The sequence below is a fragment of the Myotis myotis genome, unplaced genomic scaffold (assembly GCF_014108235.1).
Source record: "Myotis myotis isolate mMyoMyo1 unplaced genomic scaffold, mMyoMyo1.p scaffold_m19_p_1, whole genome shotgun sequence".
Lineage (NCBI taxonomy): Eukaryota > Metazoa > Chordata > Mammalia > Chiroptera > Vespertilionidae > Myotis > Myotis myotis.
Window position 1 is genome coordinate 29214895 of NW_023416313.1, and position 25607 is coordinate 29240501.

At 36.6% G+C, this 25607-nt stretch overlaps 1 protein-coding gene across 1 annotated transcript in view; it reads right to left on the reverse strand.

Annotated features, from left to right (window-relative positions):
• Nucleotides 1-25607, reverse strand: part of LOC118651610 (cytochrome c oxidase subunit 7B2, mitochondrial) — a 99718-nt gene that overhangs the window by 49890 nt on the left and 24221 nt on the right. Inside the window, exon 2 of the mRNA XM_036300973.1 lies at nucleotides 7307-7359. The gene's annotated coding sequence lies outside the window, so the exon portion shown is untranslated. The remainder of the gene's footprint in view (nucleotides 1-7306; nucleotides 7360-25607) is intronic.

Below are 25607 nucleotides of genomic sequence, written 5' to 3' on the forward strand. Positions count from 1 at the left end.
TTCCATTATGGATGTTCCACCACCACATCCTCATCTAAACTTAATTACCTCCTAAAAGCCCCACCTCCTGATATCATCATATTGGAAGTCAGGATTTCAACACATGAACTTTGGGGAAACAAACATTCAGCCCATAACACATACTTTGCAATTATATTTAATATGAAGTCAACACAGAACCTTAACCACATTTCTAGGAATCATCTCATCATAACAATTGTCACTCTGCACAATTTTACTGAATATTTTTTAATGTTCTCATATACTGGTATTCATGGGTCTCACCTGGGGAGCCTGTGCAACATAAAAATGAGATCTAATCCAAACATATAAATATAGATATAAGTTATTGAAAACAACTTGATTGCTATCATAGTAATTAGTCTTGAGACAGTATGTAAAAGAGAATTTAGAAGACTGACATAGGCTAAAATAAACCATATGGTTTCTCTATAAATTCTAACTACTGGCAGAAAAAAAAATCTCTCCCTATGTAACTTATGAGGATATTAGAAAGTAAGGGAAAAAAACTCACCACTTAAATCAAACTCCTTTGCAAATTCATAGCTGTTTCTTGATTATTATATGTCCTTGATCTCTTTTGGAAATCTAATGCAATCATCAAGTTATATTCATCAAATATTAATAGTTCACTATAAGCATACACTTTTTTATAAAAGTCAGGAATGTATGATTTTGGAAAGAGAATTCATTATCAGGATGAGAGGGGACTCATACAAAAGTAATGACAATTAAATATCCAATAAGGGTTTTTTGGTAACATTCTGCTTTATGTGTTCTTATACTGCCTCATGCTGTCTGTTGCCACATTTCAGAAATACCAAAGAACAACATAATGTATGGAGAACAATAATATTAATAAACCATTTCATTATTTATAAGTGAAGAAAGGTACAAAATGTCAGAACTCCTCATTTTGAAAGACTGAAGTAGAAATATTATAAAGAATACACAGATAAGGTGAACATGGATATTTACTAAATCCTAGATGCCGAGAAAGTAAATCTGGTAAGTAATATCCTCTTTGAAAGTACATTACTATGTTTCACAGATGAAGCAAAGCAGCCAAAAACTACAAGCAAAACAGTTTCAAAAAAAATTTAGGTGAGTTAAGCATTCTACATCAGCATCAAATTACAAAGGAAAGTTAAATTGTATTTAGGTCCCTCTTCTATGGCATTTGACATCATGGAAGATAATTATGCAGCCTCAGAGGTAGCATTTTCAAAGTAAAAAAATCATGAATGTACTACCTATATGTGTTACATTGAAAATAATTTCGATAATGTATAATACTTTTTTATTATTATACATACATATAGAATATGTAATTTATCTCAAACAGAAAAATATATAAAATGCAAAAAATTGCAGAAAACCACTAAAATTTAATTATGATTAGCACCCCTCATTAGATGAAGAGTATAGATGGAATATAATCATAGAAGCAAAAAACACCTGTTATCTATGTTAGTTGTTCTCTGTTTTATCAGGAAAATTTGACTTGTACCATAGAAGAGTATCTCTAACTTTCTATCAGACCCTACTGGTCATGAATCAAAACATATCTTAATCATTAATCCTGGATAGAGTAAAAGTATGGAATATTTTGTGATTGCACAAACATGTCTTGATGCCTTTTGGTATTCATAGCTCTTTCAAGTGTGTGGTAAACTGGAGATGGTCAGTCATTATTAAAACCTGAATCATTGGCAGCTTTCCTTTTATTCATCTGTCACAGTTAGAAAAAATAGTAATGTGCTCAAATTTCCTTCTGTAGCTTATCCGGAGTCCTAAGAATTCTGAATGGCATTTGGCCCAGTCCCAGACATTTTATTCTACATTGATTTTGCCGTTCCTGGAGCCTCTTTCTTTCTTTTTTAATTCAAAATCTGTTCCCAAAATAATCACAAGATCAATCACTAAAATCAATGCCAATGTCCCTGGACCCTCTTTTTAAATCAGATTCTTTGAGCATTTAATGCCTTTTTAAACATCAACTGGTTATAAATTTTAAGCTTTATTTTGAGACCATTTTCTTATTTTAACTCCTTTGAGTCTCTATGATTTTATAAATAGTGTCCTTATTATGGTCTGCTTCTGGCTTTCCTCACAGACATTGTGGAGTCCCGGAGCAGAGCAGCCTATTTTTTGAGCTCTCTTGAGGAGGCTTGTTCCCTATCCCTTTCTCACTGTGAGTTTGTTCAGGCTGATATTTTGATGTCTCCCTCGACTAACCCTGGCCTTTCAACCACTGAGCTTCAGTCTGCCTTCCTTGTTACAGTTCTTGGCTTTCTGCTTCAGTCTGTTCGTCAGTAGAATCCTTGGCAACTTGCTGTGTTGTTTCTTGCCCCTCTTCTCCACAGATTACTTTCACCAATTTGTCTTTTCAAAGACAGCCTGTCAGCAGTTCAAGGTGTGGATTTTATCTCTGGCCTACTAGACTGTTCATTTTAATTATTAGTAAGAGGCAGCAAGGCTGACACATAAAAGTAAGTGACCACCTACACTGTGTCTTTGAAAAGGCACAGGGTGCCTGAAATTCCAGATGAGAGATTCATTTCTCTGATTTCAAAAACATTAATATTTTAGGAAAGCTTGATCAAATAGCAAATACTCTCTTTTGCTTACCCTTATGTTTATCTGCATGCACTACTGTGTTACTTGTACTGTATATTGTAATTAATGTTTCTGTGCCCCCATGAGACCGTAAGCCATTTGCATAGGAATGGTGTTCCAGTCCTGATATCTTAGGATCTAGGATAGCATATGGTGACAGTAGTTCTAAATACCTATAGGAGGTATTTAGATCTACCGGTTGTTGAGTCAACAAATATATAGTTGGAGAGGTCAGAAACTTAATGCATTTGTTTTAACTGTAATACTAATTAGTAACAATTAGTTTTTGAGTCAATTGAGGCAACAGAAAATCCAAATAACAATGGTTTAAACACAACATGGTAAACTTTTCTCATGTAATGAGAAGTCCAAAGGAAGGAAATTACTGGTATCCATTTGGAAGTTCAAGATGTCATGGCTAAACTCTCAGTAATAATCCTACCTTTTAATGTTGAAAGGTAACTGCTCCAGTTCTAGTCACCCTGTGTAAATTTCAGGAATGAAGAAGAAACGGCCAAAAAGAAGATAAGGCAATATCTGTATCAAGAAAGCAAAACCTCTCCAGAAAGTCCATCATATTTCTGTTCATATTTCACTGGACAGAATTATGACAGATTTTGTCTCCCATAGCAACAAGAAGGATGAGAAAATATGGGGCCTGTATCATATATTCTCATATTCTCATATTCTCTTTCTCTCTCTCTCTCTCTCTCTCTCTCTCTCTCTCTCTCTCTCTCTCTCTCTCTCTCTCTCTCGTTCTGTTACCATATTTCTCTCCCTCTTTTCTTTGCCTGCAGCAATATCTGGACTTCTCAAATAAGGAGAGGAGAATGAATATTGAGTGAACCATAATAAATCTCTGTCACAGAGGGGTACTGAGTATATGAATTCTGGGAGAGTCAATGTAAATGTAAATGAAAGATAGTCAATGTAAATGAGAGAGCATATGCTGTCAGCTAATGGTTGCTGCACTGTTCTGCCCAGTAATGGCTGACAGGAATGAAGCATTTGGATCTATAAGTTTTAAAGCCTAATGGAGAGATGAGTTTCACAGGAATTCTAATTCCATTCATCCTCTTCATGAGCTTCATAAATAAAGTTTTCCCAAGCATTTTCTATATATCTGGCAATACATAGAGTAATATAATACTTGCCATCAAACCCCCCACTTTAAATTGAACTTTGCAATGACAGAGCTGAACATAGGGTCTTGCACTGGTCCACTGAAGAGGCACTAACTCAGCCTATGTGTGTGCTTTGTGGAGTGGGAGTTTAGTTGGGAAAGAATTGTCCTAGAAGGAGAAAATGGAGCTCCCCAAATGAAGTGCAGAAGGGTGTTAGTGGCACAGAGCATTAACTGGTAAAGGCATGGGAAGGAAAAGAAAGTAAAAAGTATTCTGAGATTTATAATTTTTTCAGTGGTGCAAACTACAGAATCCAAAGGGTGAGGATAATGGTAGTGAGCCAAATTAGAAGGGAAGTAAGCAAGAACCAAAGTGTTTTGAGAAAAAGACACTAAATGAATTAGTGTCAATGCTTTAGGAAAACTATATATTTAAGACTTGCTTTAAGAAAATTTACTGGACATAGGTATCATTGGAGAGAGAATATAATTAAAGGACTATTCCAATTGTTCAGGTGAGAAATATGAGGGCCTAACCCAAAATGATATTATGAGGGCCTAACCCAAATGAAACATCAGGGCCTAACCCAAACTGATTCCACAGACATTACACAAGTCTAAGTTAAAGAGCACATTCAAGAAATGTGTGTGTGTGTGTGTGTGTGTGTGTGTGTGTGTATGGGCATGGGAAAAAAGTGTAGAGGTGGGGCTAAAATGAAGGTAGAAAACTAAAATGACTTCCATTTTTTCACTCATTCATTGATTCAATGATGACTGAGCCAACCTTCCTAAGGATAGTGTGTGCTTGGAGTAATGTACTACCCAAGTAAGATGTAATAATACATACACTTGTCTGTATTAGTGCCTATACATCTGACCTAAGTATAACAGAAGTGAACCTCAACAAGAACATAGTTATTCAGCCATTGAAAATGAGGCCATGGAACCAAATGCCATTCACTGTGCTCTTAAATCATGGTTGAACAGTCTACTCCTTAGAGCAAATTTCAAAGACCAAGGGAATAATATGAAACACCAGATTTTATTTAACAAAGTATAGGCCTGATCATGCCATGTTTCCATGGTGAGTTACTTAGTAGACTTCAAAACCAATTATTAACAAAATAAGGAACTTATTACATTGGCCTCTGTAGCAATTAAAAGAGTAAGATCTGATATGTAAAATATCAGGAAAAATTCTTAAACCACAAGAAAAATGATGAAGGCTTCACAGAGCCAATTCAAGTAATTAGATACTTAAATAGAATAGCAAGGCACACAGGAACAGAGGATAGGCCCAGGTCCAGAGAAAAACCAACAGAAATGGTAAGTTAGAAGCATGCAACAGTTTTTAAAATTAGCATTTTATTATCCTGCCTTTACATTATGCATAAAGGATCCTTAAGGTTCACTAACCCAATAGTCCTTGTCACTGCTGTTACCAGCTCAACCATGCTTTTAACAAGGGCTCTCTTAATGCACTGCCCGGTTTGAAAAAAAAAAAAATGTGTAGCAGAATAAATGCCCTCAAGTCACTCTGGTTTCTGGACACAAAGAACATCCCTATTAAAGAATCCACCTCCTCTTTTTCAAAATTTCTGTTTCCTCTATGTTTACACATTGGGAGATTATTTGACCTTAAGAACAATGAAATCAACAAAGTAGCAGAAATGAGTGTGATTAAAACAAATGCATATCAGAATGGTGATGGTTCATTTTAAGTCAGAAAGACCATGATTAAAATCTTGGCATTTGCACTTACCAGGTTTCTTACCCTCTCTAAGGCTTATCAATAAAGTAGAAATACTAGCACCTAGTTCACAGAACTATTGTGAAAAGTAAATGTTCATGAGGCACTCAACCCCAAATCTGGCATATAGTAAGTGTTAAGTACATATTAATACAAAGGATGAGTTAACAGTATCCTGTGAAATAAGATTTGCATTTCATTTTACAGAAGAGATTGAATCTCTGCGAGGGTCATGGTGCTAGTAAAAATAAGAACTACTATTCAAACCCAGGTCTACTCTGGTAGGTTCACTGCTATGATTTTTTTTGTGTGTTTATTTTCTACATTTTAGAGATATCCTTTCAATAAGTCAGGATTTAATACAAATACAGTACTGAGCTTAAGGGTTCAGAATTAAATGAGAGTATGGAGAAGAAAATGAAAGTAAAAGCAGTGTATTGCAAACAGCTCAATATTATAAACATGCAAGTTATCAAGTTTAGAACATAAACCCTATGATAAATAGTTAAAACTATAAAGATAATTTAGTCTGGAGAAGAGACAGTAAAGGGAAATATAATAGCAATAACCAAATGTACAGAAATGCAGTTTAAAATATTATGCATACTTTCACTTTGTAAGGATGGTTTAATGATTCCCAAAGGACTAAAAATTAAATGCAAGGAAAAATGACAGTTATAAAGTAGGTACTGTGCTGTCAGTTTTGAATGAGTATCTATGGGGGTGGGGTCACTTAGGGGATAGATAAGAGCTCTATTTATGATTCAGGGATGAATTATGCTTATATTTGCAAGTTCTGAGGCTATGGGGAACTGCTGCGTTCTAAGAAAATCTCAAAACTTGGATTAATTTTTTCACACCATGAATATTTCAAAAAGAAAATGTAATGTTTGAATTTTCATGTTTAATTATTAAAGTGCCCATGAGTTTACCAAAAAAGGAAACCATGCACAGCAATTTGTCACTTAACAAAATTATTACCACCACAGAACTTGATTATCCTATAAAATTTTATCTCAGTATGTAATTTCACATTTACTAAGTGATATATTATTGGTTTTTAACCTAAAGATGATTACAAATTAGATATTCCCAAATTCTACTTTCAGGTTGACCACTGACTACAGATATAACTATGGATAAGGGCAAGAAAAAAATTAATTTATATTTATAGATAGTTATACATCATACTGACCAAATCAAACTAGCATTAAAAAAGATGCTTGTCACTATCTAATAGAAAAATGAGGTTTTAAAAACAATGTCTAAATTTCTCATAAACATATAATTTCTCATAAACATATGGTGTGACTGTATTCACACCAGGGGGCGATCTTAACACTGAAATGATGGATGACATTTTAAAACACGTGGTGGTTTCAGCTAGCCAAAATGAAGGGTTTTTTAAAAGCATGTAATACCTGCAACAAGAGCTCATCTCTCCAAAACTGTTGCCAGCATAACACAACTCCCTTTTCCTATCAAGTAAAACATTTTCTGCTGATAGGAAGTATCTTATTTTGAAAACATCTACCTATTTAGCCGGCATCTGTCTTATTCTTTCTGTGGTTGGGCTAATTCTGAATAATAAGTGAATCACTTAAAATTGCACACAACTTTAAAAACTTGTTTTATCATCAATGTCATTTTTTATAAAATATCCTACCAGAATTTCAGGGTTTTTTTTCTTTCATTAAAAAAAAGGAAAAGAAAAGAAAAAGGATTCTCAAAGTTATCTAAAGCTGACACTTATAATCTGGCCACTATGGGCCTTTTTCATATTTTCTCATTACCTGGTAGAAATTCTGAAGCTCAGATGATCTCCAAAAGTTCAAGATGCAGAATCCTAAAAATATAATTAGAAAATTATTGTAAAAATTCAAGAAAAAAGAAAAAGGCAAAAGACAAGTATGGGCTAAGTTACCCAGAAATGCAGGTAAATTACAAATGATACCTGCTTAAATAAACTTTAAGAAATAACTTAAAGTAGAAAGGAAAGAATGACAAAGTATGTGAAAAGAAGAAAAGATAGCTACACAACTTTCTATAATGGTAGAGAATGAGTTTATAAACTTTTCTCAAACATTATAGTTGAGGTCACTCCTTTTTTTTCTATCAGCTGCCTCCATGAGTCACCATCTACCTGTGCCCAAGTTCAAACAGAGAATGTTCTGGCCATGGTTCACCTAATATGTATAGACAGTGGAGAGCTACCTATCCCTCATGAGTTCAAAGAAACAGTCATGAACCTTTTTATGTTTGTAAGCTAAATCAAATTAACAAGCACATTACTGTCTCAAATCCTATTGATAGGGAAAAAAATCATTTTATAACAAGAGTAACAGTATAAAGTAAAAATTCACCTGGAAAAAATAATAGATTAACTAGTTTAGACCTAAGTGTATATGAATGATGGGACGTCATACCTATCCAGAAACATATTTTAACAGTTTTTGAGGATGTAGGGGAGAAGGAAGGAACAAAGAACATAGGATGAAAAAAAAATAGGCCATAGAGGAGAAAACTCCACAGAAAGTGTATGTTAGACTACCATTACCTGTGTTACTCCTTGATCTTTGGAGTGAAACAAGTACTGAAAGGTTCATTAAGGTATATGAAGCCTTGTTTGGTGAGAGGCAACATCTGACATGAAACAATCTGGTATATTGTAAAGAAAGCGATGTAGTTTCGATCAATAGCAAGACCAGAGAGTAGGCCCTGACCAGCTGCTAAAAATTGCTAATAGAGTTTACTCCCCACTAGGACTAGAATGGTTGCCAGGTAGCCACCAATTGACCCATATTTTAGATTACATTTAATGCCACTTGAAGATAGGGATACTAACCAGAAACAGCAAAGTTTTTTAAAAGGTTCGATAAACTGGTTTTTGGATAGGAAAGAATAGAAAAGTCAAGGATGACACAAAGGTTTTTGATTGGACAACTGAAAGGATAAAGCTGCCATTAAGTGGAACTGTAAAAAAAGCAGGTTATTAGGGGAAGTAATTATATTGACTATGGATATGTAAATTTGGAGATGTCCATTAGACATACCCAAGAGGAGCAATATAAAGTAAGCATTGACTGTATTAATGTGGAATTTAAATATGGTGGTCAAGCTTTTAAGTACAAAACTGAGCACTCTCCCTTCATTAACAGTATTTATATCCACAAGATACATAAATTGGGTGCAGACAGAGAAGAGATAGGGTGAAAGACTAGCCCTGGGATAGGTAGACTCCTGGGTGGCTCCATTATCCCAGCCTCCTGGTGGTCATGTCCTCCTATGAATGCCACTCCCTACTGTGTAGGCAGGACCTGTAACTTCTTTCTGACCAACAGAATACATGACAGGTTATATATGAATTACACTGTGTGGTCACATTATTACATTATATAAGTTTTTCCTTCACTAGCTAACTTTTGTGAAGCCAGCAGCCAAGTTGAGAACCCACTTGGCAAAGAACTGAGGGCAGCTTCTAGAAACTGAGGGCTGTCTCTAGCTGACATCTTATAAGATCTCCAGCCCCCAACAAACAAGAAAACTAAGACCTCACTCCTATACCTTCAAGAAAATAAATTCTGCCAACAACCTAAGCTTGGAAATAAATCCTTCTCTAGCCAAGCACTCAGATGACAACCTAAGCACCAGGTGACACTGTGACTATAGTCTCACAGAAGACCAAGTTAAGCTATGCCCAGACTTCTGATCCAAAGTAGGAAGTAGTAAGTATGTGTTGTTTTAAATCTAAATTTGTGGTAATTTGCAATAGAAAAGTAATGCAAGCTGTGGGTTAATACAACACTTAGAAGCCAAGGAAATATGGAAAAGCCAGGATAAAAAGGTAGGACAGTGAGGGAGGAGGAAAACCAGAAGAAAAGCATTTCTGAGAAGATTATATCCAGACTAGAGGCCCATTGCATGAAGAGATTCATGCAATAGGCCTTCCCTTCCCCTGGCTGCCGGCACCAGTTTTCCTCCGGCACTCGGGACCCAGGCCTTCGCTGCTCCGGCCAGAGCCTTCAGTCTTCACTCTGCAGCTTCGTGCCTACATATGCAAAATAACCTCCACCTTTGTTGGGTTAATTTGCATACTCTCCTGATTGGCTGGTGAGTGTAATGGAGGGATGGTCAATTTACATGTTTGTCTATTATTAGGTAAAATTCCTCAGAGAAATATGGAATAGAGATACTAATGAGCAAAGGGAAAACTGAATTCACTGACTTACTAAAGGCTCACAATTGAATGGGACACGAGAAGCCAAGTGGAGTCATCTCCATTCCAGCCTTAGGGTCTTCTACTTTTCCCCTTCCTAGGAGAAAGTGATAAGAGGCAGTGGGAATCGATAGATGCCAGAAAGCATTCAGTTCTTTCTGCTCCAGATCAGTGGTCACCAACCTTTTAGACCTCATGGATCACTGGTTGGTGACCACTGCTCTAGATGGTCATTCACTAACAATACTAGTCCTTGTGTTGAGAGTTAGAGCTGTTTTTTAACAAAGATGAATTCTTTAAAGATTTTTTTTGTAGGGCAAGGATCCCTGTAATCTAGCCAATTCTCAGGTAATCACCATTGAAAGGCATTAAGAGCAGCCAGGTCTAGTCACCTTCATACCAGCCTCCTTACAAGGAGAAAGTGGTAAGACGCAATGTTAACACATTGTATGCAGGAAACGTATTTATACATTTTACGTATTTATACGTTCTACCAGTGTAGTAGAGCATGGGACACGTATTAATACGTTTTTCATAGACTAGCAATAGAATGCGGGTAACGTATAAATACGTAAACTAAAGTTATCATAATTTTACTGAACGTTGCCATTTGCGCAATAACATTAGCAAAAATGGCCCGCGCCACCTGTTAGCGCACGATAAAAACTACCCGCAAACAATGTGTTAAGTAAAGGACATGTAAACCTATTAGGCTCCCAGTACACCAAATTAGTGCCAGAGTTGTGACTCTTTACTATTTATAAGCCCTTGAAAGTTGGTATTTTAAAACTGGCTAACACTTAATATTTTTTTAAAATATATTTTATTGATTTTTTGCAGAGAGGAAAAGAGAAGGATAGAGAGTTAGAAACATTGATGAGAGAGAAACATCAATCAGTTGCCTCCTGCACACCCCCCACCGGGGATGTGCTTGCAACCAAGGTACATGCCCTTGACAGGAATCGAACCTGGGACCCTTCAGTCCGCAGGCTGACACTCTATCCACTGAGCCAAACTGGTCAGGGCAATATTAATCAAAGTCAACTCATTTTAATTACTAAGAACCTAACATAACCTATTTTTAAATACTTCATTGTAATAACATGTTTAGGTTGGTTTTTAATTTATTTTTTCATCAATACAACTAAATTTAATGAGCATGTATTGCACGCAAGGCTTTGAATTAGATAGGTATAACCCAGGGAAAGAACCTGCCCTGCTTCTTTTTGTACATTTATAATTTGTATGCAAGTAAAGCACTGTCACATTGTGCCTTAATGTGATTAGTATTCAGCTTTTATCTAGATTTATATATAGTGAGCATCCTATTTATAAATATATGAAAGTCTAAACTACCAAACGACTGGTTGACCTGTCGCTATGACACACACTAACCACCAAGGGACAGACACTCAATGCACAGGATCGGGCCTGTGGGGATCGGGCCAGCGGGGATCAGGCTACCTCCTGTCTGACTCAAGCCTGCAGGGATCGGGCCAAAACCTACTATCTGACATCCCCTGAGGGGTCCCAGATTGCAAAAGGACGAGGCCAGACTGAGGGATCCCACTGGTGCATGAATCTGTGCACTGAGCCTCTAGTTTTCCTATGATGCTTTAAAATCTATTTCTTTTCCATTCATTCAATGTGATACATCACATAAACAGATCGAAATATAAAAATCACCTGATCATATCAATAGACAAAGAAAAAGCATTCAACAAAATCCAACACTCTTTTTGATAAAAACTCTCAGCAAAGTAGGAATAGAGGGATCATACTTCAATGTAATAAAGGCCATATATGACAAACCTACAGTACACATCATACTCAGTGGGCAAAAATCAAAAGTATTTCCCCAAAGAACAGGAACAAGACAGGAATGCCTGCTTTCACCACTCTTATTCAACATAGTACTGGAAGATCTAGCCACAGAGATCAGACAAGAAGAAAATATATAAGTCATTCAAATGAGAAAGAAATGTCATTATTCACAGATGACATGACATTGTACATAGAAAACCCTAACTGCTCCACCAAAAAACTACTAGGTTTAATAAATGAATTTAGCATTGTAGCAGGATACAAAATTAACACCCAGAAATCGATGATATATTTATACACCTATAATGAATTCTCAGAAATAGAAACTAAAAAAACAATACCATTTACTATTGCAACAAAAACATTAAGATACTTAAAACTATATTTTTATTACATAAATCACAAAGCATCAAGATACATTGAGTAGAAGGTACAATTATTTTTAAATTAGAATACTAATTAAGTACTACCTACTACTAATAATAATTAACTAAAAATTTCCTAATAAGTTGAACAAATATAATACAATCTATATCAACATATGTATCAATAGGTATCAAAAGATAGCTTTTTAGATTTTTCACATTTACTTTAGATAACTGGTTACCTAAAACACTGCGTTTTTTAAAAATGTTTTATACATAAATTTTTTAAAATTCCTTGCCCAAGGATATGCTTATTGATTTTCTGAGAGAGGGATTGGGGAGGGGGAGGGAGGGAGGAAGAGAGAGAAAGAGAAAGATTGACATGAGGAATAAACATCTATCAGTTGCTTCCGTTAACACACCCTGACTGGGAATCTAACCCAAAATCTAGGTATGTGTCCTGACCTGGAATTGAACCAACAACCTCTTGGTATTCAGAATGACACTCCAACCAACTGAGCTACACTGGCCAGGGCTTGAATTATTTTATGATAAAAAAAATAGTTTTATAAAAAATGTTTGGTTAGAAAGAGGAAAGAAAACATTGCTAGTTACATGACATCTTAATTTTAATCTTGGTTCTTCTTTAATCTTGGTTCTTCTTAATTATGAACTATCAGTTTGGTTTTTCTTTCACCCAATTGCATCTGTAATTTTTCAAGTACTATTAAATTTAGTAAAACTTCTGCAATAGAATACAAGGTATTTCTCTTCAAAGAATACATGAAAGAATATCTTAGTATAGATATGAAATTTGAACAGTACACAGTAGTCAAGATACCTAGCAGATTTGAGAATATGAGTAGGTAAATTCTAAACTAGCTCTATCCAAGATGGTAGGTAGCCACCAGTCATAAGTGGCTATTTAAATTTATTTTTATTTTAAATTTGTTAAAATAAAATAACTTCATTTAATGGGCAGACATGTCCAACATTGTAAAGAGTTCTATTGGATATTACTGCACTACACTATAAGCTCCATGAGGCTAGTGCAGGGGTGGGCAAACTTTTTGACTCGAGGGCCACAATGGGTTCTTAAACTGGACCGGAGGGCCGGAACAAAAGCATGGATGGAGTGTTTGTGTGAACTAATATAAATTCAAAGTAAACATCATTACATAAAAGGGTACGGTCTTTTTTTTTTTTTTTTTTTTTTTTTTAGTTTTATTCCTTTCAAACGGGCCCGATCTGGCCCGGGGGCCGTAGTTTGCCCACGGCTGGGCTAGTGGGTAGCAAAGTGCCTTAACACATAGTAATCACTCAAGACATATTTGTGAAAAGAATGAATAAGCAGAAGATAGTATCAGGAATAAAATCCATCAACACATAAGAGATATTTATTACAGAATTTTTATAAGACATTGGAAATAAGTTATATATTCAATAACAAAGTCATCAAAATAATAATGTTCTTATGATGAAATATTATAAAGCCATTTAAAGAAGTATTTAGAGCCCTAGCTGGCTTGGCTCGGTGTATAAAGCATTGGCCTGTAGAGCAAAGGGTCTCGGGTTCAATTCCAACCAAGAGCGTGTACCTTGGTTTCAGGCTCCTCTCCAGCCCAGGCCCTGGTCAGGGCTGTGCAGAAGGCAACCAATTGATGTGTTTCTCTCACATCAATGTTTCTGTCTGTCTTTCCCTCTCTCTTCCACTCTCCATAAAAAAAAATCAACGGAAAAAATATCCTCAGGTGGGAATATTCACAAAAGCAAAACAACAACAAAAAGAAGTATTTAGAAATAATTGACTTGGAAAGTTCTATAGATAAGTGAAGTAAGCCGTAGTAACATTTTAATAAGAAATAATTATCCTATATAATAAAAGCCTAATATGCAAATTGTCCCCTCAGGCTGTCATTCAACCAGGAGACCCTGAGTTTGACCACTTGCTAAGACTTGTACTGACGTCCAAGGGGCAGCATGGAAGATAGGGGGTGTCCATGACTCACTGTGACCTCTTGCCGGCTACCTGGGGGTGGGGGTGATGGGGATGAAGGTGCGGTGAGAATGTGAGGTGTCCGCCGAGCTCAGTCTCACTCCCCCGCTACCCTCTCCTGGGACACCAGGGCTTGTGGACCGAGGAAGCCCCACGCTCAGGTGCTGGTTGCCCACAAGGAGCCCGCCCTGCACCCGGGAAGACTCTTCCAGGTGAGCCGGGCTGCAGCCACCAGGACCGCAGGGGCTGATTAGGCTCTCTGTGGGTTCACGCAGGAACTGGTCTGCGAGGCCAGCCAGGAGAGGACGAGCTGCCCACCTGGCTTCCATGCGGCATCACTGGTTGGCTCAGAGGCCTGCGCTGCACCCCAGCCTATGGTGTCCTACCATGCTCACCGCAACTCTGTGTGGGGACTCGGGCACCATGACTCAGGCAGAGGGGGGTGAGCAGGGACCCAGGGCCCAGATGCTGCCCTGGGCCCAGAGGTCAGCTGGGACCTGCCTTTCCACATCAGATGCTGGCGCTTCAATTGCCAGTCAGGCCTAGGTACCGCACCCATGCACGAATTTCGTGCACTGGGCCTCTAGTGAAACTATAAACCCAAAAGTTAGAGTGAAATCTAGTTATTTGATTGTATTTTCTTTTTCTTTTGTCAATTCCTCCTTTTAAAGTTTTTATGTTAATGTTTTACTTTTCTCATGAAAATAAAAGAAAAATGTTTGGTTTTTTTAAGCTCATAGATTTAACCTATAAAGCCTAAATCTAGGATTGATTCCTAAAGAAATTAACAGAATATCCCAGCTAGTGTGGCTTGGTAGTTGAGTGTGGACCTATGAACCAGAAAGTCATGGTCCAATTCCTGGTTGTGGCACATGCCCAGGTTGCAGGTTTGAGCCCAGGTGAGGGTGAGGGTGGTTCAGGCAGCAGCCAATCAATGATTCTCTGTCATCATTGATGTTTCTATCCCTATCTCCCTCTCCCTTCCTCTCTGAAATAAATAAAAATATATTTAAATAAATTAACAGAATAACACTTAGAAAAAAATAATCATAAATGTTTACCTCATTATTTTAAAAAATCAAAGATTTCTGTATAAGAATATTCAATACTTACTCCTAATTTAAAATGAAGAAAGAAATGAAGAACAGAGTAAGAGAGAATAACAAAATATGCTAATCATCACAGAAGAAAACATGACAACAGCATGCTTCTGAGCAATATTAAATGTATGGCAAACTAGTCACATGTACTGGCTACTTTATGTGCTTCTTTAGTTACACAATGAGAAAAGATAAGCTAAAAATTACCTAGGCAATCTGATCCTAAATTTGTTGAACTTATATAATATAGAGGCAACAGGCAGTTGTTTAGACAGTGAAATACATGGAGCCAGAGAAATAGATAATTAACTATATTTACAATAGATTTCTCTGGGTATCAGGGTAACAATATTTTTCTTCATAGTTTTTAAAAAATATTTTTTATTATTGATTTTAGAGAGGAAGGGAGAGGGAGAGAGAGAGACAGAAACATCAATGATGAGAGAGATCAGCTGCCTCCTGCATACCCCCTCACTGAGGATTGAGCCCGCAACTGGGGTATGTGCCCTTACCGGGAATCAAACCATGATCTCCTGGTTCATAGATAGATACTCAACCACTGAGCCAGGCCAACTGGGCTTCTTCATACTTTTCAGTTTTAAAATATTCATAATTAAGTCTGGCTTATCAGAAAAAATAAAATATTATATTAAAAAATAGTCCTAAAATCTGAGTTATCTGCTTCCTCCAATTTTTTACAGACCATTATGGAATGAAACAGCCAGGCAGAGGAACAGGGTTTCCTTCCAAAGCCACTGACTAACATCACCTGGTTCAAACATGCTTGACTCCACATAATCACCTCAGCTCCACACTATACTGGGACACTGACTTTCACTGCTCAAGGTCACCTTACATGGACTTAACTATTCACCATGTTGTTCATATGTTCTACTTTTCAACTGCAAAGTCCAGTTTCTATTCTTTTAGTCTCCTCCCATTGTGGCTCATCCAGCATTGCATATAGCTTTTGATTTAAAAAAAAAAAAAAAAAAAACTATGTTGAACAGAAAATTTTCCCTTGAGTAGAAAGAAAGTGCACAATTTTTCATCCCAGCAGACACCTTTAAGTAGAAAGGGCAAAATTAATAGTTGAAGACTTAACTATTCTTAGGGGAAAAAGAGATATTTTAAGTAATTGGAAAAGTCTTGAGGCCAAGTTATTAATTCTTGGAAAATTCTTGAGGCAGATTTTTTTTATGCAACCAGTCATCATAGCTGAAGTGTATTTTTGTTTGTTTTTAAGGGGAAAGCATCAGTAAGGGATATGTTCAGTGGAAGAAAATCACAGCTATGTTAACTCTAGAATTTCACAGATGAGGTGAAATGGTGAATAGAAATAGAACAATTCAAACAATGGAGATAGTTTGCTATAACTGTGCAATAATGGTAGAAACTTTTAAATTTAAAAATTAAATTTCAAGCAGTCAGAGGTAAATCAGACTGAAAATTTTGTCAACATTATACCAGCTCTTCTTATACATGGGCATGACAGATGCAAACAGAACAGGAAAGGTACGCACCGGATGACAAGGTAGGCAGCTTAGTGGTAAGGGTACAGAAGCAGAAGTCTGACAGCAAGAGTCAAAAATCTCACCACTCTCACTACCTATCTAACTCTCAACAAGTTACCTAACCTTTCTTGACCTCAAATTTCCCTACTATAAAATGAGGATAATAGCAATACCTATCCCATATGGCTCTTGGGGGAATAAACTTATCCCACATATTAAGTTTAATAAGTACTTAGTTGATTTTGGGTGTGAGGTGAAGAACGTAACTATTTCAAGTGGAATCCATTTTATTTGGTTTACAAATATCACAAAAGCTTAATTTCTATTTAAAATTTAAACATCAATTTAGAGTCATTAATGTAGGTCCTAATTGGGGTTCTTCTACCTTGAGGTAAACTGTGGGCACACCACTTTCTTTTCTAAGCCCCGCGGTATGCTGGATAAGCATTCTCTTGCTGCTTTCAAACTCCTATGATCTATACAGCTGAGAAAAAAAAGTGTTTTAATACTGCTGCTTACAAAATATTTTCACAGCAGGAACTGAAATAGTGGAGCACTTCAACATATTTATGTAACAGCTAAATTAAACAAAGAGCGAGTATAATTTCCCAGTGGGAGAGCTACAGAAGTAAAAACTGATCAAAACAGAGAGTTTCAGAACATGTGCAATACAAAAGTATCCATGAACAGAAGAAAGGCCCTGGAAAACCAATCCTGGAGTTGCAAAGAGCAGAAAGAATAAGAGAAGCTTCTTTTTTTCCCTTCTCCTCTGCATTTTTCCTCCTTTATAAAGCCTTATTGAGAGATGAAAGGAATACTATTAACACATAAAGTGAATTCCACTGATATAGTTACACCATTTTACCTCATAATCTAATTTAACTAGTGTTTATTTTACTTACAGTGTGGTATAAATGTTAGTAGCTAGTGGGAATTTTTTTTTAAATATATTTTATTGATTTTTTACAGAGAGGAAGGGAGAGAGATAGAGAGTTAGAAACATCGATGAGAGAGAAACATCGATCAGCTGCCTCCTGCACATCTCCTACTGGGGATGTGCCCGCAACCCAGGTACATGCCCTTGACCAGAATCGAACCTGGGACCTTTCAGTCCGCAGGCTGATGCTCTATCCACTGAGCCAAACCGGTTTCGACAGGGAATTTTCATTAATTTTTTAAAAATCAAATGTCTGCTCTCTAGGAGTCTATTATAGTATATAATATTTATGTAGAGAGAGAATATATACTACATATAGAGAGAATATATATAAAATAAAATATATTATAATGAGAGAATAGGGTACAGTTAAAAATGAAAAGTAGAATGTATTCAAATACAAAAATACCTGGTTTAATTCCAGGATAGTAAATTCAAATAATTACCAGGTCCAAGAAGGCCAAGTAAATAAATGCAAAAGGCAAGGTAGATACTGTGCCAAATTGAAGCATGTTTCCTCAGAAAAGCTGCCCACTTGCCTGGCCGGCATTGACTCAGTGTTGAGCCTTGACCTATGAGCCAAGAGGTCACAGTTCCATTCCTGGTCAGGACACATTTTCAGGTTGCAGCCTAGATTCCCAGTAGGGGACACGCAGGAGGCAGGCAATCAATTATTCTCTTTCATCATTGATGTTTCTCTCTCTCTCTCTCTCTCATTACTCTCTCTCTCTCTTTTCCCTCTCTGAAATCAATAAAAATATACTTAAAAAATAAAGAGCAGATTTTTTTTTTTAAGGAAAAGCTGCCTACTTAGCACCTATGATTGCTCATTATTTGGGAATTAGATGTTTTAATTTTCTAAACAGAAACAAGAATCTAGATATTTATGTAATCTCCTGATTTTTTTTTAGGGTTGGAAAGTATTTAAAACATTGTATAAATCAAATAGATATACCTCTAAGGCATATGCATTCTGTGAGCTGTTCGTTTACAATATTTGGTTTATCAAGTGCTGTAGAAAATATTTGTCAGCACTTTAAGATGCTTCAGATATTTAACATGCTATAATTTTTTTTCTCATAAAACGCCAATTCTGACCATTTTATGGGGCACTGAGGATCAGGGAAGCTAATGTCAACAGTCACATAATAAGTAAGCAGATTTGGTTTCAAAACCAGGTTTATCAAACTCCAACGTCCATGCCCTATATATAAAAAAAAATGTTTAAAGATGTATGAAAAGAGAATTTTATGTTAGGCCTGGGAGAATAGTTAAGACCTGGGTAACCAAAGAGGTGATATGAAATGGTTTAATTAGAGACAATATGTGAAAAAGAAGAAGAAAATAGAAGCATGGTATTTCTAAAGAGTAGCTTAGAAACTGGCCTGGTCACAGTAGAAATTTCATATCAGGCAAACCAGGAAAAGTGACTTACACAGAAGACAGTAATAATATTTAATTTGATGTTCACCAAAAAACAGAACAGTAAAAGCTAGTAACCTTAAAGAAATCTTTTTCTATTCATGCTAATCTCCAGTGTCAAGTAATGATCAACAACACTCTTTATTGTCCTATTATTTTCCTAAGAGAAACCAATATTTCAAACAAAAGTGCCCTTTCTAGATAAATTATCCATAAAATTACATTCTTAATTTTATCTGAAGATTACTCAGTTTCCCCACAAAATGTCTTATTCCAGCATCTCAAAGCACATTATCTGCTCAACAAGGAGTTAAAAAGGTGCCCTGATCACTGGGAAGAAATTAATCCACATTCTTAAATAATGTGTTTAGTTTCAAACCACAAAAAGAAGGCTGATTCCTTTAAAAATCCAAATTGTATTATCTCCATTAAACAGCCCTTCCTTTGTGGAAAAATTAGAAATGGTATGTGTAAGGCTATTTATCTTGAACTAATATTGAAGAGATGGCCCAATATTCTTAGAATTTCTGATATTTATTTTCTTCTAAAGAAGCTGGGAAGCTGGTTTTATTACACGTAAAGTATGTTAATATTTTAAATTTTGGCTGAGTTTTAAAAATAACTTATGAACAAATAATAATAATAATAATAATAATAAATACTCTGCACACACTGCCCCCTGACCTGTAGTCTGTAACCTCTGGGTAAAGACTACAATAGTAAGCAAAACACAAGAACCTCCCACAGAGACATAAAGTGTAGAGAAAGATACAGAGATAGTATTAGGCAATTAAAAATTAAAATATTAAATTTGCAAAAGATGATTTGAGAACAAAAGGCTGTGGGGTCAGCTTCTCAGTGTTAAGGAAGCAGGAAGGCTCCCCAAGACCACTCAACTGTTAACCGAGACCTAAAGGAAAAGTAGAATTAGCCAGGGTTGGGGGCAGGGTGGGGTAGAATTGTAGCAATGAAATAGAAATGTCTCTTATTGATTATCTTTACCATGTCCTTCCCCGCCTCTGCCCCAATTGCTGAACCCTCAATTCCTTTATCTGGCTCTCAGGAATATACATTATCTTTGTTTCTTTTTTTCTATCTCAGGAAGGTAATTCTTCACAAATTATATCAAAAGAGGAATTCTATGGCATAGAGTCATGAAGTGAAATGGGATGACAATGTCAAAGAATGCTACCTACCTCGTAGGGCTCTGGTGATAACTTGATTAAATAGAAATTAAGTAAAGTAGGAAACACTTAGAATATGGTAGCAGCCCACTAGTATTTCTTAGAAGTATTATCATTTCCTTATTTATTTAAACCACAACTTGGTTTAAATAATGCTGGTCAAAGTATCAGGGACAAAAATTGAGGTTTGCTGGCTAAATGGATTAAAATATTAAGTACCCTAAAGAGAAAAATATATTTGTTTTCAGATTAAAATCCACTTTGTGTTTCAAGTGAAATTTAAGCAAGGCCTCTCTTAGTCTGTAAACTTCAGCTTTTCCATCTTATTTTTTTTAATGCATGGACATTTGGCTGAGATTTCTGTGAAAACTAAATTCATTCCATCATTTACAACACATGACCAAAATCCAATCCTCAACTTTAGTGTTTTATGCAAGAGCAACAAAGCTAGGAGGGGAAATGTCAGAATTTGCTTAAATTGTTATACTTTTGAGAGTCACAAAATATACAAAAGGCAACGCTCAGGTGTTTCTAGTTGCAGTGAAGACACAAGACAATCCCAAAGGAATGAAGTAGTTGAGTATAATTTCACCTCTGAAATCGTCACTGGCAATGTATTTTTCCAGTTGCAACCTCTAATGTGTAAAGCTAAAAAGCAACAAGCATATCTGCATTTTTAAGATTTTCTGGAGAGGACATGGAACAAAATAATTACAAAACAAGGAAATTAAAGATATTTTTAAATTCAATGGCAAATGCAAAATACTAGATTTTCATGTTTCTTTCAGATAATGCATTACCCACTCATGTTGCTTATCTTCTGGAGCCACTTTTCACCTTCCACTTTTTTTATTTGTTTCACTGTGTTCTCAAGCTGTCCCTGGAAAGAGGTCAGACTTGCTCTATCTTAATCCTCAGTATCCTAGCTCAGTATCTAGGCCCCAAACACAGGTCATTTTTTAACTGCCTAAATGACAGTTTTCTCTGCCTTCCATCCACAGTGTAAACATCCTCCAGATTAAATTTCCAAATATACCATTTCACCATGTTGCAGTACTGCTCAAGATCTTTCTGTTGTTTCAGTGATTATGAGAACAGCCCATACTTCTCAGTCTGACAGGTTCCAAGGCCCAGGGAATAACGTCCCATTTTAATTATCAAGTTAACCTCCTACGACATTCCAACTTTTTTTTTTTTTTTCAGAATAAACTCCTTTTTATCTCCATGCACCATTGCGTATTCTGCCTCAGTGACATTCCTCATATTCACCTCCTTTTCCCCCATCTCTTCAGCTGTCCAAATTTTCTCTATCCTCCAGGGTAAACTGAAGTATCATAAATCCTGTAAGAATTTTCAACTTCTCCAGTCCATAAGTCACAGTATTCCCTAAAAATATACTATATTTACCATATGACTATAAAATGCCAGGAAGTTTATATGTTGTGCTACACTGTTTCTCCTTTGGAACAATTGCTAATCCACGTAGATCATAAACTGCTTGGGTCATGGAATACTCCCTATAGGTGTTTTGCTTCCCTATTATGCATTGTGCTTTTTTCATGGCTAGAAACACACTAGATGTACAAGGACACAAAGTGGACTTGATATAATAACCTTTTTTTTTAAAGGGGGTTTACAAAATGCCATTCTGCTAAGTGTACTATTGTCTATAGTAGATTAATGATTGTCTAAGAGATATTAATGGGGCAAATCTATGTGCTGTGAAAGAAAGATTAAGTAGATATCAAATATTTATAAACAAAACAATAGGTTAAATATACTGACTGATAATACTTAAGTAATCTATTGATGACTCTCTCTATAAAGAGGACCACTGACTTTCAGAGTACCAAACTCAGTTTTCTGCCCTATTCTCTTAAGAAGAAACTTTTTGATTTTCTAAAACACGAAGTGAAAACAAAACAAAACAGAATAGGTAGAAGACAGCAAAGCAGACATGGCAGCCAGCTGTGAGAGGGGTACCCATAGTAATCCAGACAAGTGTATGAGAGCCCAGATGAGTCGAGGAGGGTGTTCACAGGGGAAATCTCCCTATGATGGAGTGTCAGGTCTAAACTGAGTGAGGAGGGCATCACCATGAAGGAGCAAAATGGAGTGAGCTATGAGGTGGGAAAGCATCCAAGCAAGAGAGAGGAGGCAAAGACCAGCACAGATATTCAGAACCAAGCAGAGTAAGTAGTGATCCCTATGAAAAGGTGGTCTGACATGAGATATCAGTACCTAAGCAAGATGAAAAAGGCAACCTTTGATGAGTGTGGCATAGTGTGAGGTGTCAAGAGCCTCAGTGGGTGAGAAGGATCTTCATATATGCAGTCTAGTCCATCAGGGAGAACTAGGAGTTCAAATGGAGTGAGGAGGATATATATGAGAGCAGCCTAGCACTGGATGTCAAAAGCCCAAGCAGGGTGAGAAACTCATCTCTACAGAGTGACTTAGGATAGGGTATAGGACCCCAAGTACAGTGAAGAGGACATCCACACACAGAGTGTCAGGGAGGCAAGGGCACCTGTGTGGGGGAGGTGATAAAAGGGAATATAGGCTATTTGTACATTATCTTTAATATTTCCTAGGAGAAATCAGGAAAAAGGTTATTCAGAATCAGAGATGAGAGTTGTACATATAGGCAAAATGAGAAAACTAAAATGCATCCTATGGTTTTAAGACTGGTATTGTACTAATGAGCACTCATGGTTTTCACTATTTAGAGAGAAATAATTATTGACATGACAGTGTGTGTGTGTGTGTGTGTAATACACATATCAATATTTCCTAGATCTATCTACTGTAAGACCTAGAAACAGTGACACTTCAAAAGAAATCAGTACAACTAACTCCAAAAGAAATCAGTACAACTAACTCCTGAGTCTTAGCTTCTATCATTCGCCACTAAAAAGAATCAGGCTACTTGGAGAAATTGCTGATTCTAGGCCTGAGACAGAAAAAGTACAAAATAAGCTACAAATATTAAAGATGAGGTTAATATTCAAACTAGATAAGAAATTCATACAACTTAATAGCTAAAAAATAAAATAACTCAGTTTTAAAAAAAATGAGCAAATGACCTAAATAGACATCTTTCCAAAGAGATATACAAATAGCCAACAGGCATATGAAAAGGTGCTCAGCACCTCTACTCATCAGGGAAATACAAATCAAAACCGCAGTGAGAAATCAACTCAAACATGTTAGGATAGCTATTTTAAAAAAGCCAAAGATAAGTACTGGTGAGATGTGAAGAAAAGGGAAATCTTGTACACTCTTGGTGGGAATATAATTTGGTACAGCCATTAAGAAAACCAGTAGGGAGTTTCCTCAAAACATTAAAAACACTTCTGGGGCCGAAACCGGTTTGGCTCAGTGGATAGAGCGTCGGCCTGCGGACTGAAAGGTCCCAGGTTCGATTCCGGTCAAGGGCATGTACCTGGGTTGCGGGCATATCCCCAGTAGGAGATGTGCAGGAGGCAGCTGATCGATGTTTCTCTCTCATCGATGTTTCTAACTCTCTATCTCTCTCCCTTCCTCTCTGTAAAAAATCAATAAAAAATATATTTAAAAAAAACAAAAAAAACCCACTTCTGGGTATATATCCAAAGGAAATGAAATCAGTCTCTTGAAGAGATATCTGCACCCCTATGTTCACAGCATCACTATTTATAATAGTCAAGACATAGAAATATAGGAATAACCTAAGTGTCCATCAATGAATAAATGGATAAAGAAAATTTCATATATATGTGGTATATATTTTTCTTTATCCACTTATATATCTATAGATCTTTTATATATATGTAAATAAAACATCTATTATGGAATATATTACATATGCATACATATTATGAATACATATGTATTCATTTTATGTAATCATATGTATTTATGTATTCACATTATATGTATTATGTATAGATAATATATGTGTATATATACAAAGTGAAATATTATTCATTCATTAATATATATAATAAAATATGTACTATGGAATATAACATATACATATGTATTATGGATACATATGTATTCATTTTGTGTTCATATATATTTATGAATTCACATTATAGGTATTATACATAGATAATATATATGTATGTATACAAAGTAGAATATTATTCATTCATAAATATATATAAATAAAACATCTATTATGGAATATTATATACTTAGATATTATGAATCTTAATTATCAGTTTTAAGATAAGTTCTAAAGATCTACTGTATAAAATGGTGGGTGACTATAATTAATAATAATGTATTATATATTTGAAATTTCCTAAGAGAGTAAATCTTAAGTTTCACCACAAAAAAAAAGTTAACTGTGATGCACGAATATATTCATTAGCTTAACTGCATTAATCACTTCACAGTATACATTTATAACAATTCATAACATCATACAATTTAAATATATGAAATTATTATTTTTTAATCATATTATGTGTGTGTATATGTATGTGTGTGTGTGTGTATATATATGTATGTATAGATATCCTATCTAGTAATAGACAAACATGATAATTAACCATACCTCCGCTACGCTTCCCATTGGCTAATCAGGGCGATATGCAAATTAACTGCCAACCAAGATGGCGGCCGGCAGCCAGGCAGCTGAAGCGAACAGGAGGCTTGCTTGCTCCAGTGATGGAGGAAGCCAAGGTTCCCCGCCTGTCGCAGTCAGGCTCTGTGCTCCAGTCTAAGCACAATGTTGCAATTAGAGAAGCTAAACAATCCCCAGGTACCTGCTTTCAGCCAGCCGACCTTGGAGCTTAGAGAGCTAGTGATGGCAACAGAGTTTCAATTATAGAAGGTAAACAAACCCAGATACCTGCTTTCAGGGGCAACGGCCTCAGAGCTGGAGCTGGCTCTCAGCTCCAGTGACACTATAGAAGGTAAATAAATCCCAGAATAAAAAAAAAAGAAAAGATGCTGGGAGCTTCAGTCGCCCGCCAGCCTGAAAATGGCCCTAAGCCCCTCACCCAGGCTGGCCAGGCACCCCAGTGGGGACCCCAACCTAAAGGGGGTGTGACCAGTTGCAAACAGCCATCTGCCCATCATCCAGGCTGGCCAGGCACCCCAGCGGGACCCCCACCCTGATCTGAATCACCCTTCAGGGCAAACCAGCCAGCCCCCACCCGTGCACCAGGCCTCTATCCTATATAAATAAAGGGTAATATGCAAACTGACCCTAACAGCAGAAAGACTGGGAATGACTGGTCACTGTGACACACACTGACCACCAGGGGGCAGACACTCAATGCAGGAGCTGCTCCCTGGTGGTGTGATCTCACAGGGGGGAGCTCTGCTCAGCCACAAGCCAGGCTGATGGCTGCCAGTACAGCAGTGGTGGTAGGAACCTCTCCTGCCTCCTCAGCAGCGCTAAGGATGTCTGACTGCAGCTTAGGTCTGCTCCCCGCTGGCAAATGGACATCCCCCAAGGGCTGCCGGGCTGCCAGAGGGATGTCTGATTGTCATCTTAGGCCCAATCCCCTGGGGAGCAGGCCTAAGCCAGCAAGTGGTCACC